An 18,518-nucleotide genomic window follows, 5' to 3' on the forward strand; every position below is an offset into this window, starting at 1 on the left:
GGGAATTGGGGAAGGGGAGAGCATTGAGAAGAGCCCCAGTAACTACAAAAAGAGAATTCGGCTCTTGCCCCCAGAGACGGAGTAGAGGGACATCAGTCTATGGATGGCCTCTGTGCACCTCAGTGTCCCCACCTGTCCAGGACGGTGTATCTTGAACTACTGGGGTGTCAGTACGTGGGCAGGCCTACTTCAGGGAGCTACAAGGTCTGGCACTGCAAGAGCTGTGGGGGATGGTAGAGGCTCCAAGATTTCCACGTGGGAGGGGGCTTAGGGCATCCAGTAAGAAGCTGCAAGATGTTCAGAAGCTTGTTTTGAAGCTACTTTTTCACAAAAAGAGGACTCTCTTCTCTCAGATTTATATTACAAATCATTAAGAGTAGCAAAGTTGTGTCCGAAGATGTTTTTATTTACACTTTATACGTGACTGGGAAAATCTCCAACTGTCCATGTCGAGGACAATTATTTTATAATGTGGGTTGATTTGGTTAGTGGAGACTACTAGTGGCTATCAGGACGGTGGGAACTAGCCGACTGCCATTTCTGGGGCTGGCCATGGACGAGAGAAGCCTCCGGCAGATCGGAAGCCAGAGTTTGCGGGCACCGAGCCAAGCGCGGTGGCTTCCTTCAGCCACTGTAGCTAGGAGGCCCTTCTCTCGGTGGGTCCCACAGCGGTCACTCGGCGGCTTGCGCGCATGCGCCGACCCCGCGGCGTCCTCCCCGGCTCCTTCCCTCCTTCATCCGGGTCCTGGGCGAGCGGGCGCCGTGCGCGTGTCCCGCGGCCGAGCTGCTAATAAAGTTGCGCTGTGGGCAAGCGCAGCTACGGCGCCGGGAGAGCGCGCGTCGCCGGCCCGTGAGTGAACGTGGGGTCCCGGGAGGGGCGGGCGAGGGGGACCGGGGTTGCAGGCTCTACCCGGACGCGGCTCTGCCCTAGCGGCCGGACTCGGGCCGAGGCGGGGGCGTGCGGCCGCGGGCGGAGCGGAAACCACCCGCCTGAGGGGCGGGAGGTAGGCCGAGTCCCGGCCTGCCGGGGTCCAGGCGGGCGGCGGTGGTGCGGCCCGTCTGGCTGCGGAGGCCTCGCCTGCCCCGGGGCGTCCCCGGACTGTGGCGGGAGGCGTTCGGGACGCCCTCGCGGGGATCCCCGGCCCCCCTTCTGTCCGGAGGAGCGGTTTGTTCTCCCTCATCCAAGCGCCACCCTCAGTACACACCCCTGGTAGAATTGCCGAGCTCGGCGGGGCAGCCTGGTCGGCTACATTGCAAAGCCGTCCAGTGGCTTGATGAATCCGTGCCGCCGTCGCTTTGTGTTTCAAAGATAAGGATCTACGCTTATCGGTGGAAATTACACTCTGGGCAGTTGTGACCTGCTGCTGCGCTCAGCTGGTAGTTAGACCCGGTTTCTGCCACTTGCCATGCCAATTTTCATTATTGCAAAGATTTCTTCTACTTTATGTAAACTTTAGCTGCAAGGAAAACGACTGGCGAGGTCTGTTTGCCTTCACCATATTCACCCCCTACCGGGGTCGTTCACTTCAGTGTCTGTACTCATATTCCGGTCTGTCCCCCTCCCCCTCCTTCTTTCCTGCCTTCCCCTTTCAGCTGCTGTTATTACGTGGAGTTTGGAGCCTAAGCTTTGAAAACTCCCATGTGGCGCCTGTCTTAAGTCGGAGCATGCTCAGTAGCCAAAACTGATTTTGGTTGCAAAAAGAACTGGGGCGAGGATAGTCGGTTATTTGGACGTTTGCCCGCTTCCTAACAAAATGTTCCAATTCTGGTTTGGATGGCACTGGAGAGTGGAGCTGTAGGCCAGCCTAGAGGTGAGGAATGCCTGAACACCCTGGGCCAGATCTCTATCTTGATTGTAGAGACATTGTTTCCTGACCAGCTGGAGGTTTAGAGAGAGACTGGGGGGCCGGGGGAAGCATTCCTGGCTGCCTGTGAGTTTATATGGGTGTGGCACTCACTGTATCTTGTTTACCTTATCTTTCTGTGGAAAAAGTTTTGAAGTCTGGTTGGATTTGTCACATCATGCCTGTTGCCTAGCACCACCAAAAGTGTTCTTATCCAACAACGAAGACTGGATAGGTGGAAGGTTGTGGGTTGGCCTCACGGAAGTTGAGAGGAAGGGGTGCTTGAGTTGCTGTTTTTTTAATTCTTATTTATTTATATATTTATTTTTGTTGTTGATTCGGCAGGTGAGTTGTTATAAATTCTTTTTTAAATTATGTTTTTAAACGGCAGTAGTTAAATTTCCTTAAATTAGAGTACCTGAATTGCCCAGAATGAATTAGTTTTTAACTTTAATTTGAAAGCTGAAAGGTTGAAAACCTTAATCCCAATAGATTAGTAACTTTCCAAGCAGTTTAAAGTTGCTGCTAGATGCCAGTTTTGTGGGGAAGACAGTACCTAGACATGATGTGAACATTTATTGATCTGAATATTTTTATGCAATTAGTGTGTTCCAGATTCAGTAAATAGGAATTATTTATAGATCTGAACAAATTATTTTATATTCTTCCTTTTACCGCTACTTTGGTAACTTTTTTCCTCTAAGATGAATCAGAGGTTACAAGAATATGAAACAGTTCTTAAGAAACAAGTTAACAAAGTGTAACCTTTGTAACGGTTGTATTTATTATGTTTAGATTTTTAAAATTTAACCTTTGCATAATTGTCTCTATAGCATCCTCCGTTCTTCCCTCTCTACCTTGCTGCTCCCTTAGTCAGTGTGCCTTTCCTTTTCACATAGCTGCTGTTATCGCATACACTTTACCCCTTTATTTTTGTTAATAAAATCGATTTGTCATTTATGCTTCCATTCCTTTCCGATCACAGCTGAAATAGGCAATAAAAGTTTGATGAACCTTCCCAACTAACTTTCCTCTTAGATTTTTAAATGCATCCATATGATATGGTCTAGTTAAAAGAAGAGAACAGTGAACGGGAAGAGAAAAGAATAAAATATTTTTGTAGGTTCTATGCAGATTTGATGGAATTATCTACTTGTCTGGTTCACTGCGATAGGCGCCACAAAAATGGGTATATTGATGTGTGTTGCATTTCTTTCCCCTCTGGCAAAGTCAGTTATTAATTTCAGAGGGAGACAGTGGCAGAATGTTGTTACTAATGAGGTTTGAATCAGATTGACTGGTTATGTAACATGTTGCTGGGAGTATTATTAAAAGTTGCCTTCTGTAGCAAGGTAGAGGCAAGTAAATTCTGCTTACCCTCTTCACTGGATTTTAATTCTTGGCTGAACCTGAAGGCACATTAGACTATAACCATAATTATACCTGGGCAGCCTGTCTGTTTCCTGTTTTCATCATGAACCCAAACATTATGATTTGCAGTGATGATCTTTTTTGTCCCTTGCATTAAGCAGAGGCAGTATGTTTTCGCCTGCTTCTGAAAACAGATTTGTAACTTGGTCAAATCAAAGATACTGGCTTCTTAGTGTTTTGAATACTAGGCAGTAAAATATCAAAGTTTTTAATTTCTTTGTAACTTGAAATACTATCTTAAAAAATCTGTTTCACACATATTGTTTAATTGTAAATTTTAATGTTACCAGTAGTTTGTAGAGTCTTTGAGTAAGAAAGCCCTTTTTGTTTATGACTTACCAGTGTTTATTATTAACCAGATGTATATGTTGATTCAGGCAGTGAGCCACGCATTTGGGTGAATTTCATAGCTGACTTGAGTATTCTTCAGGATATAGCTGCCTTTATTCCCCTGGTTTATCAGTCTTCCCTGTTCGCTTTACTTCTAGAGGGTCTATGTTCTTTGTCTCTCTTTTTTTGTGCTTCATACTAAGCACAAAAAAGAGACTGAAATAGTTTCTTTACTTCAAATGTTACAGGTGCTGTATACCCTATGGGTTTGCCAGTGTATTGATAAGGTCAAAGACATTGGAGAAGATTTCCTTTTGTTAGAGACAGCGTTATAAAAGAAAATCTTATAAACAGCCTGGGGGATGATTCTTATTTCTACCGGTCTGGATATTTTGGGGAAAAGAATATCTGGGAGGATAGGACCCAAGAAGACTGTACAGAGATAGTACACATTCTCCACCAAAGATGATGACGAATGACCTCACAAAGTCTCTCCATGTTTTTTTACACCTTGTTTTTCTACTTCCAAAGTTAATAGAATAAAAGTAATTGAAATTCTTAGTGCTGGATTATCCAGTTCATTGCCATTACCTAGACCTCTGAATCTGAGAGGTGCATTTACTACTTGGAAGGTTAAGATATAAAATTCTCTTTGAAGAATTGTTAAAAACTAGATTGTTGTTAGGACCAGCTAGTTTTTCAGTCTCATATTCTAACAGCTTTTATTGTTTCACAACTTTGAAAAGATGGCATAATTACAGAGTTACTAGGTTTTTCATAAATAATCAGCTAGTTCTAGGCTCTGTAGTTTTGATACTTTTTTGCCTTGGGCACCTAGGTGGGAGATTTTTGTTCCTTTTCTAGTAGAGAGGTGGTTTTAGTGACTTTTCTTATTGTATCCCTAACTTGGTTATGATAGTATTTTAGAAGAAGGAATTCTTTATTAGATGGTTCTGTGTGTGCAATACTGTAATTGTAATTCACTATTGGAAGATGGTTGTTAAAGTACATGTTGTAAATAGGGTTTGCTCTTGAATTCTTTGGTACACCAGTCTCTGCTTATTTTATATATATATATATGTATATATATACATATGTATATACATATATATATTCATATATATATATGTATATATAAAATTTACAGACTGGTATACTTTGGAAATTTGAAAATGGCCTTATCTGTTGTGAGATTTAACTGGATTTTTCTTTTTGGTTTCCGTTTATGTTGTTTTGTTATTACTGAAAATAATAGTAAGAAAAAAACTAGTGTCACCTTCCCACCTTTCTTTGAGCATAGCAGCTGGAGTCCTGTGAACAGTCTTACATTTTTCAAATTTAACTATGATCTCAGAATATGGCTGGTACTTTCAAGGCAAGTTTTGTTCTGTTCACTTCTGTTTTCATGATGTGTTAGGATTTGCCTAGCATCCTATCTGGTAGGCTGTATAACTTGAGATCTAGTTATTCTGGTTTGTGTATTTCCAGGAAAAGTGGGGTACTGCAGAACTTTTTCAAAGCTAGTCTTCTGTTTTCTTTCCCCTTCTTCACATCATTCTGCCCACTTAGGTGAGTAGGTGACTTGACCTCTGGGGTACACATGAGGTATCTGGAAAACATCTTCATAAAGTATTGGAATATATGTTATGTACACAAGTTAGCACTTTGTACTCCAGAGACACATTTTATAAAGTAATGATTTGGTATCTGCCCTTGATGATTTTATAATTTAAAGGAAAGCACTATAAAGATTGACCAGCTCTGTGTCTATTTCTGTGCCTACAAGCCTCTACAGGTATACTCAGACACATCTGGCAGCAGTGTCAGAAATCTTGCAGGCTCTGGCGGTGAGTGATACATCTAGATCAGGCTCTGCTTAATTAGAGGACTTAGAGGAGCAGGCGAGGTTTAAAGAGTGATTAAAAACTGGGAAACAAAAGTTTGGATGTAGGAGATAAAAAAGTAGAGACTTGTGTAGTCACAGAGAGAGACTAGGCGAGAGTATAATGGTGTGAGAAGTGTCAGGGATCATGAGTTCAGCTCCTGAATGGCTTTGAAATCCACTGTGAGAACTTTGGATGTCTTTGGAAATTGGGAGCCACAATTGGGAAAAGTGGTGATTTAAGTGTTTCTCTAGGAAAATGATTTTGATTTTACGATTGTGATTGTATTTCCTCCTCTTTGTAGATGTTCCAATAAAGAATAGGATTTCTGAATCTAGGAGAGTTTTGGAGCCAACGTGCTCTTGGTTTCTTTCTGTTACTTGAGTGTAGTCATGGATGTGGCTTACGTGCTTTATAGTAATTGTATACCTAGATCTAGGATTGGTTTGACAGTGGTGGTGGGGTGTCTACTTTTGCTGATACTTGGTGACTAAGGATGTTAGAACCACAGGGGTAAGACATTTTTAAAGCTTTACCCCTGCCAACCACAAAATGTTATCTTTGAATGTATATAGGCAAGTGACTTTCTCCCATTGCAGATGGTCCTAAGGGCCTTGGCTCTCAAATCTACTGCAGAACCTGGGACGCTTGTTAAAAATATGGGAGGGAGGGCCCTACTCTCAAACCTAATGAATCTGAATTCTGTGGAATGGTTATGAGGAATTTGCTTCTTTAAAGCCCCCACCTGTAATTCTTCTGTGTAGGTTTGCCTGAGACGATGGTGGCTTGTGACCCATATGCACATTTATTTGCATGGGTTGATGTGCTCAGGAGATTGCCTTTTGGCTAACAGTGTTGGGTGAAATTTTTGGATTGGTTTGCTTGCCTTTTATTTTGGATTGAAACAATTAGAGAGATGTCGGAGCAGAAAGTGAAGGAGCTGTTTCTATGAATTTACCACTGAAGTCTGGGCATGAGCAGTGTGTGTCTATGTGTCTGTCTGTCTGTTTCGGGGAGACTGTTGAGGGAAGTTTGTGTGTGTGTTTATGGCAGGTCGGAGGTTCTACTCAGGTAGTTTGAAGTAAGAACAAGACTTTTGGTTTTTTGACTTTAATAAAAATTCATTTGAATGGAAGCCTGGTAAAGTTTAACAACATTTTATTCATACACTTAATGTATGTAAAATGTAACTCCAGATCATCCTTTAGCTTCCTTATCAGCCTTTCCCAAACCATTTGATGACAAATCCTATTCTTTGGGTAGCCCAGGCTGACGCCTTGTAATCATTATTGACTCCTCCGTTCTCACATTCCCCGTTCTCTTCCATCAGGAAACCTTTTGTCTCCCAAAACATGTGAAATTGTCCATTTCTTACCACCCCACTGCTGTCACCCTGTTCTGAGCCATGATCATCTCTTACCTAAATTGCTTCAACTCTGAACTGATCTCCCCACTTTTTACCCCTGCTGCCCACCCCGCCCCCATTATTCTTAACATGTGGGCCAGAGTGATTCTTTAAAATAATAAAAGTCTGAAAATGTCATGTCTGCACTCAGAGTTCTCAGATGGGTCCACATTTCACTTACCATAAAAGCGAAAGCTCTTGTCATATCCAGCATGGCTCTCTTACCTATTTGATCTCATTCCTTGTTTTCCCCTTCTTGTTTACTTATTCTCAGGCTTCATGGTCTTGCAGTTAACTTGAGTGTGCCAGGCATGCTCCCTCCTTGGGATTTTCACATTGCCTGTTGCCTTTGCCTGTACTAGTTTTCCCCTAGATATCTGCCTGGCTTACTCTTATTTCCTTAAAGTATTGACTCAGTTGGTACCTTCTCAGAGAGGCTCAGCCCAGCCACCTTAAAATTACACCTCCCCCACAGTGCTGCCCATCCACCTTCCTCTGCTTTATTTTTCTCCATACCATTTTTCACCTAACAAAGTATACTGTATCACTTATTTATTGTCTTTTGTCTGTCTCCCTCCACTGGAATGTAAGCTACATGAGGACAAGGATTTTGGCCCCCTTTATTCACTTGTATATTCCCAGCTCCTAGAATTCTACTTCAATAAATAGACTTTTGAATGAATAACTTGAATCAATTTAACAAGTTCTCTGAATATGCTTAGTACTGTTTTTTAAAAATTACATTCTAGTGGGAGAGACAAAAATCAAGTAAACCAACGAATAATTACAAATTGGTAGTACAGTGAAGGAAATGAATATAGTATTGGATTAGAGATTAGGGAAAACCTACTTTATATAGAGTTAGATTATCAGGGAAGGTCTCTGGGATGATAGCTAAAGCTGAAGCCTCAGTGATGAGAGAGCTAGAAATTAGTGGTTGGAGCTTGAGGAAAGTGGTCCAGGCAGAGAATGGCATTTGTAAAATCTGTGAGGAATCTGTATGGTACAAATGCCATACAGATTCCAGTACAGGAAGATAAATGCTTTTGAAAAATGAATTCTTACTATTATTTATTGGAAGCAGAAAGTATTTGCCCCTAGTTTTTGATTGACTCTTAAATTTCAGCCTCCAAATTTAATTCATGTTTATTTTAAGATGTACAGAATTGCATGAAGCAGAAAGTAAAAAGTACCCTGAACCCCACCCTCCCCCCATGGCTAGTATCTTTTCAAATGCTTCGTATTCACATTCTCTTTCATTCGTTAGACAAATATTTATTGAGCATATGTATCACTAGGCTTACAGTGATGAGTGAAACAGATATGGCTCTTCTCATTTACATTCTTGCCAGGTTGTACAGGTACCTGTAAAAACATAGATATGTTAAGTGCTACGAAATAGAGGTATGTGAAGGAGTAAGTGTGTATAATAGGGGAGTTTCACCTAGGCAAGGTAGTCTGGGAAGGCTTCCCTGAAGAAGGGATGCTTGAGCTGAAATAGAAGTAAAGTGTGTGTGTGTGTGTGTGTGTGTGTGTGTGTGTGTGTGAGTGAGTGTGTGTATGTTTTGTAATGTGAAAGATTCTTTTGTAATGAATGATATCTCTTAATTTTATAAGATTTTCATTTATGGTTGAGATGCCACTCTTTTTCTTTGGATTTCCAAGGTACTGCTCTGTATTGTTATTGTCCAGTTGATAGCTGCAGTTTTTCAGAAGAATTTCAGAGAACCTAATACACACAGGGATTTCTGAAGCTCATAATTAAAGCCCAGTTTTCTTTCTAGCTGTTTGTAATTAAATCCCAGTTTTCTTTCTAGCTGTCTGAAATGACAAAACCCATTAGTGAAAGAGTCATCTAGTTAGGTCTTCGTAAACCAGAGGTGAACTATAAAAAGCCAAGGTAGGGCTTCCCTGGTGGCGCAGTGGTTGAGAGTCCACCTGCCGATGCAGGGGACGCGGGTTCGTGCCCCGGTCCGGGAAGATCCCACGTGCCGCGGAGCGGCTGGGCCCGTGAGCCATGGCCACTGAGCCTGAGCGTCGGCAGCCTGTGCTCCGCAACGGGAGAGGCCACAACAGTGAGAGGCCCGCGTACCGCAAAAAACAAAACCAAAAAACGCCAAGGTAATAGCAGATAATGTGTTCACAGTTTTCTTAAGTCCCTCCAAGTTCTGATGTACGAAGTAGCACACATTCCTATCTACTCAGTTACTGGCCTTCTGTGCTTGCTGTATGTATTTTTTACTCTGTTTTAATACCCCATCTCTGTTGAGTATCGTATGGAAATCTATAGTAAAACTAAGTGATGTGCTAAACAGCATATGAAGCTCTTCATAACATCTTCTCTTTTTCCCATTATTCTTTATGATCATTGAGATTACAGATAGTATCTTTTAAGCCTCAGTTCCTAGCACAGAGTATTCCTGGCTTACTAGGCACCCAATAAATTTGAATAAATCACATTCAACTCTTCTCTTTGTATCATCCTCCAAATTTTTATATTCATTCCTCCTGTCCTGAGCTTTAAGTGTCACATCTGCTTGGACTTGGATCAGTACTTGCTTCCTTATACCCCTCCACCATCACCTTTTTGCTTCATCTTGGCAATAACTAGAATTCCCCTTTTTGGGTGAGCGGTGTCTTAATTCTTTCAGCTTTTAAACCTTTACTTGCTTTTTTTTTTGGCTGTGTATGTGGAGTCTTAGTTCCCCGACCAGGGATCGAATCCGCACCCCCTACATTGGAAGCGCAGAGTCTTACTGCTGGACTGCCAGAAAAGTCCTCAACCTTTACCTTTCTTGACTGCCCCATTTCTCTTCTTGGTGGTCAGCAAGTCCTATGGATTGTTTATCTGTAATGTCCCTCATAACTCTTCCTTTTCTATCTCTACTACCGTCACTACCTGGTCTGTGTACCACCACCCTGGTGCGGCTTCCTCTCATAGTTGGATTACATGTTTTCCATTTACCCTCTCTGCCCCTTTTGGTTAAGTCTTTACTTGGCTATGTGCTATTGCCATTTTTGTCTTCTCAAAATGGCTCTTTGAATATGTCTTTCTGCTTAGATAGAACTCTGTACTGCATATAGGATTACTTCTAGCAGCCTGACTCCTTTGCCTTATATTGTCTTTCTTTGTTTGGCTCTCATTCTGTGGTAGTATCTTTCCCTTTAGCTTCACAATCTAGCTGATTGTCTCCTCCTAGTCTTTCTTGCCTCATTTGGCTTAATGATACTTGGTTTTCCTTATTCTTTTCCTTTATTACCAACTGGATCATGAATTACAGATTGTCATATTCCTTTTTGGATCTTGTGATAGTCATTCCTAAAATCTGTGCTAATATCACGAGCAATTATCCACACCTAATCATTAAGGCTTTTTTTTTTTTTTTTTTTTGCGATACGCGGGCCTCTCACTGTTGTGGCCTCTCCCGTTGTGGAGCACAGGCTCCGGACGCGCAGGCTCAGCGGCCATGGCTCACGGGCCCAGCCGCTCCATGGCATGTGGGATCCTCCCGGACCGAGGCACGAACCCGCGTCCCCTGCATCGGCAGGCTGACTCTCAACCACTGCGCCACTAGGGAAGCACGTTAAGGTTTTTATTCACTTGAGTGCTGTGTGTGTGTGTGTGTGTGTGTGTGTGTGTGTGTGTGTGTGTTTGGGTCGGGGGAACAGGGAGCCTGTCAGAGCTGGGTTATTGTACATTTGCTGAGCCCTCCCCTTTTTGCTGTCACCAGCCATTTGAAGCACAGTTAATTCCTTCTTAAGCAATCGTATTCATAAGTGTGTAATCTTTTCACCTTTTCCTCCCCTGTTTTCCAGTTTTATTGGCATAATTCCTCTTCCTTTCTGTTTTTATGGTTCCCCTAAATAGGTAGAAGTTTGAAAGTGTTTGATCACTAGATATCATTATATTCACTCAAACTGCAATACTGATGAGAATTGACTTACTTCACACAGATTATCCTGTGTATTTCCTAATGGGATATTAGATTTTGGGGGAGTCTCTGGGTTTTAAGCTAGAAATAGAAATTCTCTGAAAGATATCTTGGGCATTGTTCAATTTAGTTTGTGAGGTTTGTTTGTTTGTTTTATTGACTTCTTTGTTAGCCTCCTGTGCATTGTTTTAAGAAGACTTGGCTTTTAAGAAGGCTCAGTTAATATTTAGCATTCAAAAAGGTTGGGTTAGTATGACTCCAGAAAAGCAAAAAGAAAACAGAATTTGTCTTCTGCGCCCAATTATGCTATTGAAATATGGCTTTAACATTTATAAATAATAACTATTTTGAAAGAGCTTCTCGTGGAGGTTTATTGCAAAAGAAAATAATTCCATGATTTAAGTTCCTTGAAGCCTACTGATATTTTGGTTTTTGTAGGAACGAAATAAGTCACCTTTAAAGAGTAATAACAAATATTTTACTCCCAATGGTGTACTTTAGGAAAGCTTCAGTGTGTTAGGTGGCCCAGGATGAGGATGACAGAGGCACAAATAGAATTTGCTCAGAAGCCAGGTTTTCATGTAGGGTATTGTCTTACATATCTGGGCTGTTAAATGCATCTTCTCTTCTACTTAGAAGAAAACTTGGAGGTAAGCAAGCCCTGGAGCACTTGAAAGTACCAGAGGTACAAAATACGTACTCTGTGCTAAGTAGGTCCTTTTGGAGTTAGAAGAAAAGTTCATTTTCCTTAGGTAGTTTATACATCATTAGGTAGTAGCCAAGCTTCTCCAAAATCAACACTCAGGAATGTGGGAGAAGCTGTGAGGAATGGAGAAAGGGGAGGTAAGAAAGGAGAATGAGAACAAGAAAGAAGGGAGAGCAGTAGTACTGGTGGGAAGTGATGGGGAACATCAGAAAAGACTTTGGGACAGGAGGAAAGAAAAAGCTGCCTTATTTCTTCTAGATATGCATTTTACCCACCTCATAATATCTCTGAAATTGGTATGTGTCTTATAGCCGATGGCATCTGAATATTGGTTTCGGCTAGGTGGCAGTTTTGATGTTGTCATTGCACGTGCATGATGTCTGCCTTTGCTGTTTTCATTGCTGTCATTTCTTTCATTTACACCTTCTGGGAAGATCAAGGAAGCAGCAGTATCAAAACTTGCAGGATGGGTGTCAGTGGCTTGAACAACAATCCTGGAGTAATATTGGAACACTCTTCAGACCTACAGTCTTGATGGCAGAAGGATGATATTATGAAGAAAAAAATCTAAGCGATGAGAAAGCATGGTGTGATAGTTTAATTTGCAGCCTTTTCTTCCTTCAAGGTTCATAAAATAATGGAACCTCTTAAGTAGATGGCTTTGTATATTTGATGAAATAAAGTAGCCCAGGGCTTCCCTGGTGGCGCAGTGGTTGAGAGTCCGCCTGCTGATGCAGGGGACGCGGATTTGTGCCCCGGTCCGGGAAGATCCTGCATGCCGCGGAGCGGCTGGGCCCGTGAGCCATGGCCGCTGAGCCTGCGCGTCCGGAGCCTGTGCTCCGCAACGGGAGAGGCCACAACAGTGAGAGGCCCGCGTACCGAAAAAGAAAAAAAAAAAAAAAAAAAAAAGTAGCCCAGCTGTGTATTTAAAATCCTGAGCCTGATGTCAAAAAATTTCATGATTATTGCAATAATAATGACTGCAGTTTCCCTTTGCTCAATATGTACTATGCCAGGCATTAAGTGTGTATCTCATTTAATTCTCAGAACTGATACTCATTATACAAAATAGGAAAAATGGATATTTAGGTGTGTTAGATTCAGAATTTGAACCCTAGTTCATTAGACTTCAAATCCGGTGTTTCTGTGTGTTACAATACGTATATTAATATCCCTGTGTAGATTAGCCTTATTGTATGTATCTAGTCAGTTTTCTTGTTCTACCACCTATGTTCCAGCAAACTGAACTGTAGTTTTTCCCCATCCTGGTAGATAAAAACTCTGATTTTATGTCTTTATCAGAATAGCATTTATGCCTAAGATATAGCTACTTCATGCTTTTTGTCTCCCTCCACTCCGTTCCCCCAAGGGCCATCCCCTGAATTTCTTTTAGCATCCTATACACCCTAGGGGATCTGCCATTCTCCATGGTGTATTGCAGATAGGAATGGGCACATCTTAGTTGATTATTAATTTGTAATTCTTACAGTTAAGGTCTGGACCTGATTTATCTTTTAACCCTTTAGCATCTAGTTTAGTGGCTTGCCCTTTTTAGGTACACTCAGTAAGTGTGTGTTGTATACATAAGAGTATAAGTCTGCTCTTGAGTTTAGCATGGGTGGTATATACTTGTGCCTCAGTAGACCCTGAAAGCATTGTAGAAAGGGAGTACAGAGGACCAAATTGAACTACCCAGCAATCTGTAACCTCTAAAGGCTGAAGTTAGTGAATATAGCCTTTTTGGACTTTTCTCTGTTACTGGGATAGAGATAATATAGAAGAGTATTGTTGTTGGTTGTGAACACAATCAGCTGTTTGAATTGAGGATGGGTGTTCTCAGTGTTTCTAAATTCATTTTATTTAGTGAAAGGCGAAGGGGGTGCGAAAAATTGAACCAACTTTTCAATAAGAGATTTAAAATTAAACCTTTTGGGTACTCGAAAACCTAATCATACTCTTATTTTCAAAGGTATTGCAAGTTCACTTGGGACTCATATTGCATATGCTAGTATTTGCAAATCAAAAGAATTATTATTTTACTCTATTTTTTGTATACGTAATGAAAAAATTCTATCGTAATGGAGGACTTTTGTGAGGGTAGTAAAATAAATCTATTGCTCTATCCCAAGCACTCTGATACTTTTATTTCAATTTGTGGACCAATATCTGATTTTAAATATATATTTTACAGAAAAGATGACAGGAGAAAATTGATCTATCACATGGGTACCATAAAACAGTTTTACCGGGACTTCCCTGGTGGCACAGTGGTTAAGAATCTGCCTGCCAATGCAGGGTACATGGGTTCGAGCCCTGGTCCGGGAAGATCCCACATGCCGCGGAGCAAGTAAGCCCGTGCGCCACAGCTACTGAGCCTGCGTGCCACAACTGCTGAAGACCATGCACCTAGAGCCCATGCTCCACAACAAGAGAAACCACCACAGTGAGAAGCCCACGCATTGCAACAAAGAGCAGCCCCCGCTCGTCGCAACTAGAGAAAGCCCATGTGCAGCAATGAAGACTCAATGTAGCCATAAATAAATAAATAAAATTTAAAATTAAAAAAAAAAAGAAAAGCTTATGCTATATTTAGGTCTTCATGAGCCAATGATAATTGGTTCAGGAAAACACCCATTCAAAATGAAACCACTTAAAATGCAGACCAGTATTTCATACTGAATTGTGAATAAAAGGTCTGATTCAGACTTTATCTTAAAAACTTAAAATTTTGGAAAATCATTAGGTTATAATTGTAAACATGCATTAAGTTTTATAACGAACAAAGACTGAATTGAGTATGGATAGGCTTAATTTTTCTCACAAAACAATTTAGTAGCATGATATGACATCCTTCATGTTTGACATTTGTGGTACTAATATTAAGAGCATTTTTATTTTTGTGAAAATATTCATAAAAATATTTATGGATTTTCCCATGGACTTCTGTTAATCCGTTGACAGTGAAGTTATTATTGCTTACTGATAACTATAAAAGTGGTGAATTTCCCAAACTCACTGTTCATCATAAGTGCAAACCACTGCAGGAGTACCGTCCATCTGGGTCATATTGCAATATTCCTGTGGGTCTCAGCGGCAAAGGGAACCGCACATCTGACGCTTACATTGCTTGGTGGGCCATGATTAATAAAGGAGTCTCATGTTCTTTGACAGTATGCATGAAACAACAATAGACTTATTTGTTCATAGGATAGTAAGGTGAAATTAAATCCCAGACCTTTCATCTTTTGCTCTCATTTTAATAAACTTTATGAAATGTTACAATTTTTGCAGAATTTGCAGTTTCATTTGTGGTTTAGAAGCTGTTACAGTAAGGGAGATGCTAGTGAACAAGAACTAATTATAAGTGATCAGTACACTAGTAAATTTTTAAAAGATTTTTAAAATTGAAGTATATTTTAAAGTGCACAAATCTTATGTGTATAGCTCAGTGAACTTTTATGTATGTGTACATCTATACCACCATCACCCAGATCAAGATATAGAAATTTTCTAGCTCCCCAGAAGGCTGTCTTGTCCCCTCTTAGTAATATTCTTGCCTCTGATGCCATAGGTTAGTTTTGCCTGTTTTTGAATGTCATGTAGTTGGAATGATAAAATGTGTAATCTTTTGTATCTGACTTCTTCAGTATATCAGTGAGATTCACGCATGTTTTACATGTGTGTGTTCTTTTTCATTGCTGTGAAGTATTTTGTTGTATGAATTTATTACTGTGGTTTATCTACCCACTCTACTGTTGATGAATATTTGGGTTATTTCCAATTTGGGACTATTACAAATAAAGTTGTTATGAACATGTACTTGCCTTTGGGTTGACATAGCACTTGTTTCTGTTGGATATATACCTAGGAATGGAATTGCTGGGTCATAGGGACCTATGTTTAGCATTAGTAGATGTTGTCAAACAATTTTCCAAAGTGGTTGGGCTAGTTTATATTTTTGCTAACAATATGTAAGAATTGTTCTGATTGTCATGAACACCTTCTCTCTCTCTCTCTTTTTTTTTTTAAGTCTAGCTATTCTGGTAGATGTGTGATATCTCACTGTCTTTGTTTGTTTTTTAAATTTCTTTGATAACTAATGCTGTTGAGTCCATTTTACCATCTAATGGCAATTTTGATATCTTTTGTGAAGTGCCTGACCAGGTCTTTTACTTATTCATTAGTGAACTTTTATGATCAATTTTGCTCCCTTTTTTAACTTTAGATAACAAGTACTTGGATTACTTGCGCATACCAGTTATGCAGTTTGGAAAGTTATAAAACATTTTTAGAAAGAATTCAATTAAACATGTCTAAAATTTTTAATCATTCCATATTTAAAGAAGTGAGTGCAAAGTTTGTCCCTTCCCCTTTCGCAGTGCTAGAAGTTCATGTGTGAATAGCATGTTTGAGTTTATAAAGCATCTGTTACATGTATGTATATGTATATGTGTGTTTTCAATACTTCAGGCACACATTATTTTATTACTTCATCATTTTAATGACTTGGGAACCATCATCCCTATTTTATAGAAAAATTAATAGGCTTAGAAAGAGTGATACCTGGTCATGGTCATATACCTAGTAAAGGACAGAGTCTGATCCTCTTCTGTTTTCATTACATTGATAATACTTAAAAAAATTAAAAATAGTGCATTTTTGAGTTATAAAATATTTAAATGTAGAAAAGTAGAGAAAATAATATATGTAATGATTTGTCAGATTTTCTTCAAATCTAGTTTTAAAAGAAACACAGCTAAAGCTTTTCCATTTGTTCTTCCACCTTCTTTCTTCTTTCACCAGAGATAGTCAGTATTCAGTATCCTGAGGTTGGTGTGTATCATTTCCATGCATACTTTTATTCTCTTACTATATCTGTGCATGTCCATAAAGAACTCCTTTTTTTTGTTTTAAATTTTACACAGTTGCTCTTATAAAGGTATGTATGTTTTTACAAATTGCTTTTTTTCAACTCTCTACTCACTCACTTATTTAATAAATAAGCACTATTCTAGGTCCAAGGGAATATGATGATGGATAAAGAAGACAAGGCTACCTGCCTTCTAACATTTCTGTGGGGAAGGCATGTAGTTAATAAATAAAATTGATATGATATCAGATTATTATAAATGTCATGAAAGAAAATTGAGCAGGACCAGGGGATAGAGAATGATGCAGGAGTGGGATGTATGCTATTTTAGATAAAGTGGTCAGGGAAGTCCTTTTTCAGAAGGTGACTTTTGAGCAGCTGAATTAATTGAGAGAGAAAGCCATGTTAAGATCTGGGAGAGGAGAATTCCACGGGAGGGAACATCAAGTGCAAAGGCCTTGAGGTAGAAATGACTTTGGAGCATTTGAGAAATGGAAAGCCTTCAAGTGTGGTTGCGTGCAAAGTTAGCTAGGAGAATGCTAAAAATGAGTTTGGAGGAGAAGCCAGAGGCTGGATCATGTAGGTCCTATAAAGTAATGTTAAAGAATTTGGATATTGAGTGTAATGGGAAACTGCTGGATGATCTTTGAGCAGAGAAATGACATAGTTTGATATACTCTTAAGATTACTTTTACACTGGAATTCTGTGTATTAGAAAAGAATATGGAAGCTGTTTCTATATAGGTATGGAAAGATCTTGAAGATAACATTGTTTATACATTTTTCTGTACCTTGCTTTTTTTCTTTTCAATATACCACTATTTGTGTGAAAAAAGGGTTATGATTATTTATATATCTGTATTTGTGTAAAATTTCTCTGGAAAGACATAAAAGACAATACAAGAGGGATTGCCTGTGAGCAGGGGACCTGAAGATGGGCAAAACATAGGAAGGAAGCTGACCACTGTGCACTTTACATAGCAGGAAAATATTTTAAAATTGTTAACAGAAAGTGTGTACATCTTCAGTATTCAGCCAGCCAAATTTTCACAAAGTGACTCTCTCATAAAATCACCCAGAGCAAGATGAACTTTACCAGGATGGCCCAAATCCTCAAGCTCCCTTCCAGTCAATACCCCCACCCTTCCCTTTAAAGGGTAACCACCATCCTGAGTTCTAGTAGCATGCATGAGTTTCACCTGTTTTTTTGTACTAGCACTCTTAACTCCATTCTGTTCTATAGTAGATAATAGATTCTCTCCTATTTTATTTATTTATTTAATTTATTTGGCTGCATCGGGTCTTAGCTGTGGCACTTGGGATATTTGTTGCGGCACGTGGGATCTTTCCCTGTGGGGCACAGGCTCTCTAGTTGTGGCACATGGGCTCCAGAGCACGCAGGCTCAGTAGTTGTGGCTCACGGGCTCTAGAGCGTGTGGGCTTAGTCGCCCCACAGCATGTGGGATCTTAGTTCCCTGACCAGGGATTGAACCCGCGTCCCCTGCATTGGAAGGCGGATTCTTAACCCCTGGACCACCAGGGAAGTCCTTCTACTATTTTTATCTTAGCATTATGCCTTTGTTAAAAGGTTAAAAAAATACAGAAGCATATAGAACAAATCATGCAGGACCCCTTTCTATTTTGCTTGTCTTCCATTCCATGCCTCTCCCCAGAGGTAACTGCAATGAATAATTTAGTATGTAGCCTTTTAGTCCTTGTTTTGGGTTTATATACACAAATAACTTTCCCTTTTTTCTTGTTAGTACATAATATGGTTAGTATTTAATAGTAATAGTGATACTAGATTAGTAGTTAACATTTATTAAGCACTTTCTGGTGGTTAACTACTAATCTAGTATCTGGTCTTCAAGCTCCTCTGCTTTTGTCTCTCCGTTCTTCAACATATCATTGCTCATACATGCTCTCTCTCATACTCATGCACTACTCTGTTTCGCTTCTGTTATATTCTAGTATTACAGAATAAGGTCTCAGTCAGCCAGGCCTATCTGCTCTCTATCCTAGGAAATGCTCTCTTCATATCTGCCTATGGATTTTTTTGCTTGTGCCCCTTTTCCTTTGAAATTTTCCTTCTCATCTCAGACAACCAAATCATGCCT

At 40.1% G+C, this 18,518-nt stretch overlaps 1 protein-coding gene across 2 annotated transcripts in view; it reads left to right on the forward strand.

The window, feature by feature from the left end:
- Positions 1-647: 647 nt before the first annotated feature.
- The window catches only part of SMAD5 (SMAD family member 5), a 50,750-nt gene continuing 32,879 nt past the window's right edge, over positions 648-18,518 (forward strand). For both annotated transcript variants that reach the window (XR_016392770.1, XM_022588861.3), the window contains exon 1: positions 648-850. The gene's annotated coding sequence lies outside the window, so the exon portion shown is untranslated. The remainder of the gene's footprint in view (positions 851-18,518) is intronic.

The sequence above is a fragment of the Delphinapterus leucas genome, chromosome 3 (genome assembly GCF_059928025.1).
Source record: "Delphinapterus leucas isolate spDelLeu-1000000601 "Yukka" chromosome 3, BTC_Dleu_Yukka2, whole genome shotgun sequence".
Lineage (NCBI taxonomy): Eukaryota > Metazoa > Chordata > Mammalia > Artiodactyla > Monodontidae > Delphinapterus > Delphinapterus leucas.